At 39.3% G+C, this 12,057-nt stretch overlaps 1 protein-coding gene across 1 annotated transcript in view; it reads right to left on the minus strand.

Moving 5' to 3' along the window:
* The window catches only part of PIGU (phosphatidylinositol glycan anchor biosynthesis class U), an 84,726-nt gene that overhangs the window by 27,055 nt on the left and 45,614 nt on the right, over nt 1-12,057 (minus strand). The gene's annotated exons all lie outside the window — the stretch shown is intronic.

Genomic DNA, 12,057 nt, shown 5'->3' on the forward strand with positions numbered 1-12,057 from the left:
GGTAGGGAAAGTTTTGTCATTATTTCTTCAAATAGGTGTTTAATATCTTGCTCTCTGTCTTCTCTTTCTGGCAGCCACATAATGCAACCTCATAATGCAAATGTTGGTATGCATGAAGTTGTCCCAGAGGGTCCTTACACTATCTTCATATTTTTGGATTCTTTTTTCTTTTTGCCCTTCTGATTTGATGTTTTTTGCTTCCTCGTATTCCAAATTGACAATTTGATTGGTGGCATCTTCTACTCTACTGTTGAATCCCTGTATATTATTCTTTATTTCAGTTAGTGTATGCTTAATTTCTAAGTGGTCCTTTTTCTTTTCTTTTAATTTTCTTTATTGATTAAGGTGTCACATATTTGTCCTCATCCCCCCATTCCCATCCCACACCCCTCCCCACGGATGCCCCAACCCCCTGTTGAACTTAACCATTGGTTAGGCTCATATGCATGCACACAAGTCCTTTGGTTGATCTCTCCCCCCTCCCCCCACCCTCCCCTATCCTCCCTCTGAGGCCCGATAGTCCGATCGTAAGTGGTCCTTTTTCATCTTTGATGCTCTCACTAAAGTTCTTGAAATTCTCTCTAAGTCCCTTGAAGCTCTCATTAAGTTCCTTGAGCATCCTTATAACAATTGTTTTGAATTCTGTATCTTGTTGATTGTTTGCTTCCATTTCATTTAGTTCTTTTTCTGAAGATTTCTTCTGTTCTTTCATTTGTGAAAGGCTTGTCTCTGTGTTTTGGCTGCTTCCCTGTGTTTGTTTCTATGTATTAGGTAGAGCAGCTATGTCTCCTGGAATTGGCAGAGTGGCCTGTGTAGTAGGTATCCTTAGTAGGTATCTGGTAGGGCCCAGTGGCTTAGCCTTCCCAGTCACCTGAGCTGGTCACTCTAGGTATGCCCCTGTGTGGGCTGTGTGCACAGTCTTATTGTAGTTGAACCTTGATTGCTGTTGGCATCACTGGGAGAAATTGACTTCCAGGTCAACTGGCTGTGAGGACCAGCTGCAACTATAGTGGGAGAGCTGCTGTACAAGTCCCTATGGAGCAGGATTTGCTTCAGTGGGACTTTGGTACTCACTGAGTCTGCCCATGAATGTGTAGCTCGTGGATGTGTAGAGTTGTAATCTGGTATGGTCTGAAGCTGTCCATTGGGTGCACTGGCTCTGGGGCCTCCCAGCAGGAGCTACAGAGTGATCTGCAGATGGCTGCTACTCATGTTGGGCTTGGAGTACTCAGGCAAGGCCAAGCTGTGAAGCAAGGCAGACTGGTTCTAGTGCTAGGACTTGGGCCTTTTATTGAGAGTTATGGGGCATGCTGACACCAGCTGCTGCATGTTTGAAAGAGTTTAGCAAAGCCTGAGCCAGGACAGCCATTCATATGGAAAAGCAGCTGCAAACAGCTTGGGTGGGGCTGCAAATTGGACGGAGCAGGGTCTCAGAATCACCAGGGCAAAGCGAACAGTGTGAGCCAAATTGATGGAGACTCAGATATGGCTGCCAGTCAGCTCTGCGATGGGGGAGGTCTCAGCATAGGAACAATGAACCCTCTGAGCACCTGTCTGGGAAAAAACCGCCCCTGAGTTCTTGCCCCAATGCCAGACAATCCAGTTCCTCTCTGTATGTCCCTGGATCCCCCTAAGCCACTATCCAGCGCTGGAACTCAGAGGGAGCGAGTCTGAGTAAGTCTGTGCACTGGCCCTTTAAGAGGAACTGCTGGGATTCTGGCAGCTTCTATGTCACTCAGCCACAATCCCTGCTGGTTTTTACAGGCTAAAGTTATGGGGATTTCTCTTCCCAGCACTAGAACCCTGTGCTGAGGGCCTGGTGTGGGGCTGGTACCCCTTACTCCTTACAGGAGGTCTTCACAGCCAAGATATCCTTCCTAATTAAAAAAAACACCACAGGTGGGTGCTGGACCAGCCTCCCTCCCTCTTACCATCTCAATGTGTTTTCTTCTTTACTTCTCTAGTTGTAGGGCTTCCATTCAGTCATATTTCAGGTGGTTCTGAATTATGGTTGTTCTGTATTTTAATTGTAATTTTGATGTGGTTGTGGGAGGCACTGAGTACTGAGTACCGGAATTTACCTATGCCGCCATCTTTGTTCCATTCCAAGCATTTGGGAGCATTTATAAAAATTTACCATGTATATAAATCAGACCATAAAGAAATAACAACAAATTTCAAGGAGACTATATCGTACAGACACAAGTCTGTGACCATAATGCAATTAATCAAAATTATTAATAAAAAGATAGCCTAAACATTAGAAAATATTTAAACCCCTTTCTAAATAACTCAGTGGTCAAATAAATGATAAAACAAAATTTTGATGTTAGAAATGATTATTAAAATACTTTATATCACTTTTCATATAATGTGGATAAAAAAGTACTCTGAGGAAAAAGTACAAGCCTTATAAGTGTATATTTAAAATAGAGGGCTGAAAATAAATAAGCTAAACATCCATTTTAGACATTAGAAATAGAATAACAGAATAAACCCCCCAAGAAGAAAGGAAATAATAAAGGTAAAAGTAGAATTTGATGAAATAGAAAAGCCACAATATAAGGAAGCAACAAAGCCAAAAGCCAGCTCTTAGAAATGACTAATAAGACTGATGAAACTCTAAGATTGATTAAGAAAAAAGAAAGAGCAAAGAATCAATATTAGGAACATAAAAGGGGACAAAAAGGATGCACCAGTCTTTAAGAAAAAAAATTTAAAAATTTATGCCAGTGTGTTAAAAAACTGAGACAAAACAGACACATTCTATGAAAAATATAAATATTTTAAATATTTCAATTAATATTCCAGTGTCATACAAAATAAATAAAAGGAGATGAAAGCAGGTGACAATGAAATGTAATAAAGTATTCTTGATTGGATAAAAGTTGTTCTGAAGGTCCTGTACATATCTGAGAACTTGAATTTGGAACGTGTATATTAGATAATATGAATCTATATAAGTTCAACTTATTGGGTGTGCTAATAGTATTGTGGTTATGTAGAAGAATGCTCCAGTTCTTAAGAGTTACCTGATGAATATTTAGGGTTGATATGTCTTATTGTCTGTCACTTCCCTGAAAATAAGTCAGAAAAAAAAAGAAAGAAAAGATCTGATATATATATATTGAGTGGCCAGATTATTATGATCTCTGAATGCATAATAATCTGTCCACTCAGTGTATGTGTGTATATGTGTATATGTGTGTATATGTGTATGTGTGTATATATGTGTATATGTGTGTGTGTGTATATATATGTGTGTGTGTATATATGTGTGTGTATGTATATACACTAGCCACTCAGTGTATGTGTGTATATGTGTGTGTGTATGTGTATGTGTATGTGTGTATATATATATGTGTGTGTGTATGTGTATACATATACACACACACACACACACACACACACACACATATACACACATACACTGGCCGGACCCACCCATGCACGAATTCATGCACTGGGCCATAATAATCTGGCCACTCAGTGTATGTGTATACACACACACACACACATATATACACACATACACTGAGTGGCCAGATTATTATGGCCCAGTGCATGAATTCGTGCATAGGTGGGTCCGGCCAGCCTGGCCAGGGGGAGGGGACATGGGCGGTTGGCCGGCCTGCCTGCTGGTCGAACTCCTGGTCAAGGGGACAATTTGCATATTAGCCTTTTATTATATAGGTTATACACTGAGTGGCCAGATTATTATCGTTCAGAGATCATTAAGATACAGAAAATGTGGCAAAATGATAATTGGAGAGTTTACATGAAAGATATTTATTATTCTAGTCTTCCAACTTTTCATTTTTTAAAATATATTTTATTGATTTTTTACAGAGAGGAAGGGAGAGAGCTAGAGAGCTAGAAACATCGATGAGAGAGAAACATCGACCAGCTGCCTCCTGCACACCCCCTACCGGGGATGTGCCCGCAACCAATGTATATGCCCTTGACCGGAATCGAACCTGGGACCTTTCAGTCCGCAGGCCGATGCTCTATCCACTGAGCCAAACCGGTTTCAGCTAGTCTTCCAACTTTTCTTAAAACATCAAATAAAAAATTACCAAAAATTGAATTCAAGAAGAAACCAAATATTTTGAATGGTCCTATAACCATTTAAGAAATTGAATTAGTAATGAAAATTTTCTGATAAAGAGCAGGCCCAGCCAGTTTTACAGGAAAGTTCTATCAACATACAAGGAATAGGTGACTATAATATTAAATTAACTCTTTCACAGCAAATAATATAAGCTTGATACCAAAATCACTTAATCAATACAAATGCAAAAGTGCTAAATGAAATATTATGTAATATAATTCAGCTACACATGAAAAAGATCATTATAAAGTTGTGTTATGACTACGTTGAGTTTTTTCCAAAAATTCAAGGTTAGTTCAACATAAGAAAGCTATTAATATATGTATCACAAACAGCTTCAAGAAATCATATTAGTATCTATATATATGCAATAACTATTTATGATAAAAATAACCAAAAAATTCAGTGAAATGGCAGGGTAAAATATTAACACAGAAATAGCTTTCAAATGCACAAATAATAAAAAATTAGAGGACACAATGGTAGATGAAACCACATTTATAATAACACCAAAGAAAATAAAACTCAGATTTAAATTTAACAGTAAATGTGCAAAACCTATTCAAGGAAAATTTTAAAGCAATCCTGAAAAACACTAAAGTCAACTTGAACCAATGGACAGGGGTCCCTCAGCCTGGCCTGCACCCTCTCGCAGTCTGGGAACCCTTGGGGGATGTCCACCTGCTGGTTTAAGCCCGCTCCCCAGGGGATCGGGCCTAAGCTGGCAGTCAGACATCTCTCGTTCTTGTTTAGAATGAGGTAGGGGAAGGAATAAACAGACAATGCACATATATGAAAAAAATGTTCAAATTCACTTATATTTAGAGAAATGCAAATTAAAACAACACTGAGATATCATTTCTCATGATTAGACTGGCAAAAATGTTTAAATGTAACAACACATCTTGTTAGTGAACCTGTGGGAAAACAGGCACTCTCCTACTTTACTGGTGGGAATAGAAAATTTGTACTAGTATATGCCTTCTGGAGGGAAGTGTGAAAAGACCTGACAAAACAACACATGTACTTATCTTTGGATCCAGTAATTTACTTCTAGAAATCTACCTGGAATTCAAAAATACACCTCCAATAATACAAGAGTATACATACACAAGGTTACTCACTGAAGCATTAATTGTAAGTACAAAATACTGGCAACATCTAAATTCCCATACACTGAAGAGAAGTTAACACACAATGAAGTACTATGCAGCTGTAAAAAAAAACAAAAAAACAACAACAAAACAATAAGGACTATCTCTTTGTTTCAATAATTTCCAGGAAATAATGTTAAGTGGAAAAAGCAGAACACAAGAGTATCTAGAGTATGCTATCCTTCATATAAGGGGAGGATGTAAGAAAATATACGTCAAAGGACTTGTATGCATGCATATAAACATAACCAATGGACGCAAAACTCTGGGGGGTGAGGGCATTTATGGGAGTGGGGTGGGGGGGGCAATGGTAAGATATGTACACATATAATACCTTAATAAAAAAAATTGGGGAAAGAAAATATATGTGTGCCCTGGCCAGTGTGGCTCAGTTGGTTGAAGCACTGTCCTGTGGACTGGAAGGTCACGGGTTCGATTCCAGTCAGGGCACATACTTGGGTTGCAGGTTTGATCCCCGGTCAAGGCATCTATGGGAGGCAACTGATTGATACTTCTCTCTCACATCGATCTCTCTCTCTCTCTCTCTCTCTCTCTCTCCCCCCCCCCCCCCCCGTTCCTCCCTCTCTCTAAAATAAATAAATAAATAAATAAATAATACATTGATCTGTTCATTTGTGCAAAAGCAATACAGGAAAGATAAACTGAAAACTAAAGAGAATAATTACGTGGGGTGACAAGGAAGGTAGAAAGCAAAGACTAAGATAGCAGGGATGAGCCTTAGCCGGTTTGGCTCAGTGGATAGAGTGTCGGCCTATGGACTGAAGAGTCCCGGTTCAGTTCCGATCAAGGGCACATGCCTGGGTTGCAGGCTCGATCCCCAGTAGGGGGGCATGCAGAAGGCAGCCAATCAATTATTCTCTCATTATTGATGTTTCTATCTCTCTCTCCCTCTCCCTTCCTCTCTGAAATCAATTAAAAAAAAAAAAGATAGCAGGGATGAGAACAGAATAATAATCCTCTGAATATATCTTTTAAAAAAATAGGATATCATCTATTTCTGCATGTGGTTTGTATTTAAAAAAATCATATTGGAGCACTCAGATGAGAAGCATATCTTAGTCACTCTTCGACTCTGAGCTGGACATGGCCTGAATCAACCTGACTTGACCTCCTCAAATGTCCCCATTGGGAAATTCTATCTCAGGACTAGGGCATTCTGCTTGTAAAAAAAACAAAACAAAACCAGGAAAATACTGAGAATTCTGAGCAATAAATCAATCTAATAGTTGAAATGAAGACAAGGATGTGACATTGCCAGAACTACTGGTCCAAGGAAAAGTAGGTGCAATGAAGATTTGACAACACAAGTCATGGATGAGCTAGATAGACCTGCCCAGAGACAACAGCAGACTAGAAAAGCAGAAAGATTGTTGTCTCACTTCCTTGTGGGTCTGGGACACTGTGTCAGTCTTAGAGTTGCTGAATATATCTTTTTGTATAGCTGACTCTTAGAATCATGGTAATATTTAAATCCCTTCACATACCCCCCAAATAAACAAACAATTAAAATCAACCAGGATTTAGGGGAAATCCAAAATGAATATAAACAATAATAAATTAACCTAACTATATCACAAATCAATAACATATCCACACTGAAGGGTTATATGGGGGTAGAAGAGAACTAAACTAAGTGACTATGAGAAACAGTAAGTTGACAGAATACCGTAAGGCTAAAGACAAAAAGAACTATATATGAGCATTATAATCAAGTCAGTAAGTGTATTTCTATGGGGGTATTCTCACAGCAATTCTAGAACTACTTTATGTGCATACTAGAATTGAACAAACAAGAAAATATATTGTAGACAATGAAAGCTAGGTTTCTCACTGTTAAGAGAAATAAGTTATAAGGAAAAGGGAGAGACTAAAGTGAACTCTGTGGTGTTGGCTGGAATCACAGGTATCAGTATAAACAAATAGAAAGGTAAAGAATTACAGATGGCCCTAGCTGGTTCGGCTCAGTGAATAGAGAGTGTCTGCCTGCTGACTGAAGGGTCCCAGGTTTGATTCAGGTCAAGGGCACATGCCTGGGTTGCAGGCTTGATCCCCAGTAGGGGGTGTGCAGGAGGCAGCCGATCAATGATTCTCTCTCATCATTAATGTTTCTATCTCTCTTTCCCTCTCCCTTTCTCTCTGAAATCAATAAAAATATATTTTAAAAAAGAATTACAGATGTGTATAAATGTCATTTAGCATATATATATTATTTCATAGCTCTGTCTCTTAGAAGCAATGATTCCCTAATAACAATAAGCATACCTAAAACCCTTGGTTTCTAAATAACATTCTTCAATAAAAGGAATCCAAGTACTGATTTCAGGGCTGGACGAGAAAAATACAAGATGAGCCTGGAACATCTTGTGGTACCAGGAAAAAAGGGAAGGAAAGGCTCAAAAATAGTCGGGGCTTGTCAAAATAACACAGGAGGAAATCTGAAGGAGCTCTTCATGGTCAAAGCTAGAAAAATATGAGCAATAAGCTAATGATAGTATCCAATTTTTTTGGGGGGGAAATTCCTATAACGTACATTTAACCATTTTAAAGTGTGTAATTTGGTGACCATTTTAGTCATGTATAATGCATAGGTTCTTTAACAGTTACCTTGAAAGAAGTTTGAGGTGGGTGAGAGATAGATCCTCCTCTACCAAAAAAGCAGGCTCCAGAGCAGATTCTGACATATTTTGCAACATTTATTAAACAAAAATTCATTAGCAAGCAGGCACAAAACAGTTCACATAAACTATCCTAGAAGGTCGAGTAAGTCCCAGCTCTCTCCCCTTTTATATATTATTTATCCTCACCAAAGGATATGTTCACTGATTTTAGAGAAGAGGGGGTTTGGGTGGGGGGAGACAGAGAGAGAGACACACACAAAAAAGAGACAGAGAAACACTGATATGAGAGAGAAATATCGATCAGTTACCCCCTGTGCACCCTGATCAGGAATTGAACCCACGACCTTTATGGTGTACAGGACAATGCTCCACCTAACTGAGCCACTTTGTTTAAATTGCCACTTGCAAGGGGTTCACTCAGAGCAGAAGTGACAATAACCCAGAGGCAGGAGTTCTGTTGTCCTTGGAGTTGTTTACTTCTAAAATTCATTTTGCTAATTAATAATCTATATATTTCAAAGCCTAAGTGACCGTTATGACCAAACAACTGGAACGACCAGTCGACCAGTTGCTATGACGCGCACTGACCATCAGGGGGCAGATGCTCAATGCAGGAGCTGCCTCCTGGTGGTCAGTGCACTCCCATAACCAACCTCCCGCAGCCCTTTTCCCCCCCTGCCGGCCAGCCTCCCTCCCTGATAGGCCTGATCGCCAGCCAGGCTGAGGGACCCTACCCATGCACAAATTCGTGCATCAGGCCTCTAGTCTCAGCAATAAAAAATCCCATCAGTTTCTGACATTCACATGCTAACTAGCAAAGGTGAAGCTCAAGCTATAGAGAGCAAAGCAATGAGAACAGCCACCTGTGGAGTGTGGCCTTTCTGATACAAACTAGATGATCACAATGGAGTGAGATGCTTCATTAAAGTAATTCATTGCCATTTAAATTGAGGAAGCTAATTGGTACAGATATAGTACCAGATGGTCTATGGCAGTGGTCGGCAAACTCATTAGTCATCAGAGCCAAATATCAACAGTACAACGATTGAAATTTCTTTTGAGAGTCAAATTTTTAAACTTAAACTTCTTCTAATGCCACTTCTTCAAAATAGACTCCCCCAGGCCGTGGTATTTTGTGGAAGAGCCACATTCAAGGGGCCAAAGAGCCGCATGTGGCTCGTGAGCCGCAGTTTGCTGACCACGGGTCTATGGAAAAGTATGTAAAAATAAATTATAGACATCATAACTCCATTGTAAAGGTTTTAAGGAGAATGGGAAGCTAATCAAGAGGTTTAAGCTAGAGATAACATTACTGTTAACGGATATAAGGGGAGAGGAATCTGATGAACCCTCTCTAAGCTTATTCTCAACCCTCTGTAAAACTGTGTGCTCCCGCCAAGGCGGGTGTGGCTCAATTGGTGGGGTCATCCTCCAGTGATAACTGATTCCTGGTCAGGGCACATACCTACTTTGCCAGGCACAAATGGGAGGCAAGCCATGGATGTTTCTCTCATACAATGTTCTCGTTTTCTCTCTCTCTCTCTCTCTCTTCTCTCTCTCTCTCTCTCTCTCTCTCTCTCTCTCTCTCTCTCTCTCTCATCAGTAAAAACATATCCTCTGGTGAGGATTTAAAATAAATAAATAAAGTATAGTCCTCTAGCCACGTGTGGCTATTTAAACTCAAATTAACGGGAATCCATTAAAATTAAAAATTCAATTCCTCAGTCTCACTAGCACACTTCTTTGCTCAATATTAACAATATACAGATATAGGCCATTTTTTTTCCTAAATATATTTTATTGATATTTTACAGAGAGGAAGGGAGAGGGACAGAGAGTTAGAAACATCGATGAGAGAAACATCGATCAGCTGCCTCCTGCACACCCCCTACTGGGGATGTGCCCGCAACCAAGGTACATGCCCTTGACCAGAATCGAACCTGGGACCTTTCAGTCCGAAGACCGACGCTCTATCCACTGAGCCAAACCGGTTTTGGCAGATATAGGCCATTTTTATCACCACAAAAAGTTCTATTGATAACATTGCTCTAAAATACAGTTTTAAGAGAATAGTACATTTCTGGGAATGAAAAATAATTCAACAAAGCAGAGGCATCCATAGATAAATTCAAAGAAGAAGGCACTTAGGTCCTGAGTTCCTTTCTACAGTTCTACCTGTCTTTGGTCATCTATCTTGATCCTTCCCTTTTCCTGAAAAATACTGCCATCTAGCACAGAAGGAAGGGACAAAGGGAGGGAAGAGAGGAAACTACAGCCCAGAGGAGAAAAATAAAACCTTGAAAGCAAAATGTGAGTTTTTTTTGGTCATTCTTCTCTACTAATGATATTTAAAAAGAAACAGGTGGGAAGTGAAAAGACAGCCATGAAGAACTGAATCAGGTACACTGTTCAAAGCAGCTCTCGTAGGGGCGAGAGAGTCCTAAGCACACACCCAGGAGATGAGGTTTCACTCTTTGCAAATCCCATTAGCAAGCTCCAAGTTTTCAGTTGCTATTATGTTCTCAGTGCTTACTGGACCTAAAGTGTTAGCATCAATGTTTGGGTAGAAATGATTTTTTCCCCCTGGCAAACCTGTGATTATAAAATGTGCAATAAATTTTAGGTGTAATTTTTTTATTTTAAGACTTAGTCTTGAGAGTCAGGTTTGCTTTGGGAAACAAAGCCCTGAAAATATAAAGTAATGTGTAATTTACTGAGTCTACCTATAAAAACTGAACTTGCACCTAATCTTTCAGGACTTATTCCTGTTACATAAAATGAGGCATGCCTGAAATATTTTAAAAAAGAAACTCAAGGAATCCTTATTATTTATAAACCCTAGAGCCAAACTTAATGTACAAGTCCAGACTGCAAATTTCACAGTGAACAGATGAGGATTCATTTTACCCACCTCTTTTCATTTACGACCTCTTTTGCTCAATAGCAAATGCTAACTGAAAATGAAAAGTGTATAAGTAGAAGTGTTGAAAGAATGATGCTTAAATGTTCTGATCAATTTTTAAACCTTTTTGTTTTAAAATACAGAAAACTATGTAAAAGATATAGCTCAGTGAATGAGTATAAGGCAAATATCCTTATAACCACTACCCGGGTCAAGAGAAAGACATTCCAGTGACTCCCCAAGTCTCTCTCTGTGTCCTGTCCCCACCACAATCCCCTCTTCCCTCAAAGTAACCACATTTATCCTGGCTTTTATAGTAGAAAAACATCACTTCCTTGCATTTCTTTATGGTTTTCCACATAAATGTGCATCTCTTTACATTATTGTTAAGTCTTGGCCATTAAAAAAAAAATCTGATTCAACTTTTAAGTCTCTTTTAATGCACAGGTTCTGTACCCCACCTTACTCCCATGCATTGCTTTTTCTTTCTTCCTTAGAATCCATCTGTTGAAGTACCTGAGTCATTTAACCTCTGGAATGTCCTACAATCTGTTTTTTGCTATTACATACTTTGTCTTCAGTATTTCTTACAAATTGGCAGCTGGATCCAGAGGCTTGATCAAGTTTGGCTTTGATCCCTTTGGCAAAACTTTGGTGGCAGTGTGTTCTTTCATCAGGAGGCATTATTTTTGTTTGTTTTAGTATAGTTTTATTGATTTCAGAGAAGAAGGGAGAGGGAGAGATAGAAACATCAGTGATGAGAGAGAATCATTGATTGGCTGCCTCCTGCACGCCTCACACGGGATTGAGCCCGCAACCCAGGCATGTGCCCTTGACCGGAATCAAACCCGGGACCCTTCAGTCCACAGGCCGACGCTCTATCCACTGAGCCAAACTAGCCAGGGCTTGTTTGTTTTTTGATGTTAGTAGCTATTAATTCTCTATGCCTAGATCAACTGGGGTTGCAGAATTATACTATCCTATCATTTTGTTTCTATTTATAAGCTGGAATAATTTCATAAAGAGATGCTTCCTCTCACTTACTATATGGTTACCTCATGATACAGAAAAGGCAGGATAAATGCTTAATTTTTTTTCTTTTATTTATCCAGTTTTCAAGATAATGAATTGGTTCCCTGTCAATTCTCGTAATTTGACCAATTAGATTTTCTTTTATTTATTTATTTTAATTTTTTTTTCTTTATTGATTAAGGTATTACATACATGTCCTTATCTCCCCCATTACCTCCC

Source organism: Cnephaeus nilssonii (assembly GCF_951640355.1).
Source record: "Cnephaeus nilssonii genome assembly, chromosome: 11".
NCBI lineage: Eukaryota > Metazoa > Chordata > Mammalia > Chiroptera > Vespertilionidae > Cnephaeus > Cnephaeus nilssonii.